General features: G+C 44.4%; 1 non-coding gene across 1 annotated transcript; it reads left to right on the top strand.

Moving 5' to 3' along the window:
• Window positions 1–977: 977 nt before the first annotated feature.
• trnak-cuu lies at window positions 978–1050 on the top strand. The gene has a single exon. It is a non-coding gene; the product is annotated as a tRNA-Lys (tRNA).
• Window positions 1051–2475: the final 1425 nt, after the last annotated feature.

The following is a 2475-nucleotide window of genomic DNA, read 5'->3' as shown; positions in this document are numbered from 1 at the left end:
ATCAGACAATAATAGTGGAGATGGGGCCCAGAGGAGAAACAGCAAAGGATTCACTCACTTTGAGAGTAACAAAGACAGTGTCTGTTCCCATAATAAGAGTCAGGCTGCAGTGTGTGAGTCAACACATCATTGCATCCAATGTAGAATCATAGAATTCCCTCAGTGCAGAAGGAGGCCATTCGGCCCATCGAGTCTGTAGCAACCCTCTGAAAGAGCATCCTCCCGTGGCGAATTCCCCACCCTCTCCCCATAACACCTCCCAGGGACAATTTAGCACAGCCAATCCATTTAATCTGCACATTTTTGGACTGTGGGAGGAAACCAGAGCACCCGGAAAGGAAATCTACACAGACGCAGGAAAACTCCACAGAGACAGTGACCCAAGGTCGGAATTAATCATAGAATCTACAGTGCAGAAGGAAACCACTCCTCGGCCCATCGAGTCTGCATCGGCGTTACCTGATCTGGCCAACTCACTGAAATGTGGTTCATTCTGAATTGCCTCGCAAGCCACTCAGTTTAAGGACAATTAGGAATGGGCAACCGTGCTGGTTTGCCCGTGACAGTCGCATCCCATAAAGAATAGAGAAAATCAATGGGCTGTTTCCAGTGCCGGTTTCAAAGTAATCAGTACTGGTCCCTTCACTCCTGGTTTACATCATTGATTTGAAACTATATGTAGGAACATGAGGAAGAAGTTTTCCTGTGACACAAAAATGATTGAACTCTTGAGGAATGAGGAAGAAAGCTAGAGGGAAAACAATGCAAAGGATTACATGATAAATGGCAGGACAGGACTAGTTAGGCCAGAGCTAGATTCCTGTGCACAGGAAGGTTGCACACAGAGAGTACAGAGGAGATTTAAGAACATTGACCAGAAATTGAAAATGTTTGCTCAGAGAAAGTTTGGATAAACTGGGGCTGTTTTCTTTGGAACAGAAGACTGAGGGGAGACCAAAATGAAATTATGGCAAGCAGCCCGGCTAGCTCAGTAGGTAGAGCATGGGAGTCTTAATCCCAGGGCCGTGGGTTCAAGACCCACATTGGGCGCTTCAGCTTCTTTAATGTGAGAACATTGAGCCGAACTGTTTTATTGGTGGCATGGTACCACAGTGATTAGCACAGTGGTTAGCACTGTTGCTTCACAGCGCCAGGGTCCCAGGGTTTAATTCCCACTTGGGACACTGTCTGCGCAGAGTCTTCACGTTCTCCCAGTGTCTGTATGGGTTTCCTCCCACAAGTCCCAAAAGACATGCTTGTTAGGTAAATTGGACATTCTGAATCCTCCCTCTGTGTACCCGAATAGGTCCCCGAGTGTGGTTACGGGGATTTTCACAGTAACTTCATTGCAGTGTTAATATAAGTCTACTAGTGACAATAGTAAAGATTATTCTAAATGTATAAAATTCTGGAGGTTCATGGTGGCACAGTGGTTGTGTGCCTGCGTGCTGGGGACCCGGGTTCTATCCTGGCCCTGGGTCACAGTCTGTAAGGAGTTTGCACATTCTCCCATTTTCTGTGTGGGTTTCACCCCCACAACTCAAATATGTGCAGGTTAGGTGGCTTGGCAAAATTAAATTGCCGCCAAAGTGGAAAAAATATATAAATTTATATATTTTTTAAATTCTGAGGGATCCAAATAGATTGGATAGGAAGATCCTTTAATTGAGGGATACATATAAAAGGGAGCAGAGATTTAGGAAAGGACTAGGAGGGTGGTGAGGATCTGTGACATGCTGCCTGAAATGATGGCAGAAACCCTCATAATATTTTAAAAGTATTCAGATAGACAGTTGAATTGATGTAACTTAAAAAACTTCAGACAACAATCTGCAAATTGAGTTTCGGCTGAATAACTACTTTGCAGCCACGATGAGCTGAATGAAATGCAACAGGAACAACAAACTTTGATAAAATCCGGGATAGTAACTCTCACTACTAACAAGGTCAGCAGTTTGCCCAATTTAACTACCAAGTATGCTGATGCAGTAATTTTAAAATTTACCTGCATACATAAGAGTACAACAGTAAATTATTTAACTTCCCCAATCGGTGATCGGTGTAATTAGTCTCAAATTTAACCTGGAATGGTCATTAAAAGTTTCCCAATCACTCTGATATCTGAAACCTTTGTCCTCAGACAGAACAGGCAAACCATTTTACCTCCCAATGATATTCAGGTCCTGATGAATCGAGTAACTCAGTCAGAGGATGATGTGATGTTTGGTTTGAAGTTCCCGTTAGCAAATCCTCCTTTTTCTAAAGGAGTTTCCAAAGGAATTTCACTCTCAGTCCAGGAGAGAAATTCACAAGATTTTCTCTTCCGACTTCCGGTTCCTGGATGCCCACGCATGCGCCCTGATGCACATTTCCGCTGAGAACGATGGCGGCCGCGCAGGCGCACTGCTGCATATCGCTCCCTAAACAGATGACAGGGGCCGATCAGAGAGAAAAACACCGATGCAGCAGCCACAT

The sequence above is a fragment of the Scyliorhinus canicula genome, unplaced genomic scaffold (genome assembly GCF_902713615.1).
Source record: "Scyliorhinus canicula unplaced genomic scaffold, sScyCan1.1, whole genome shotgun sequence".
NCBI classification, from domain to species: domain Eukaryota; kingdom Metazoa; phylum Chordata; class Chondrichthyes; order Carcharhiniformes; family Scyliorhinidae; genus Scyliorhinus; species Scyliorhinus canicula.
This window is presented reverse-complemented; position numbering and strand designations above follow the sequence as displayed.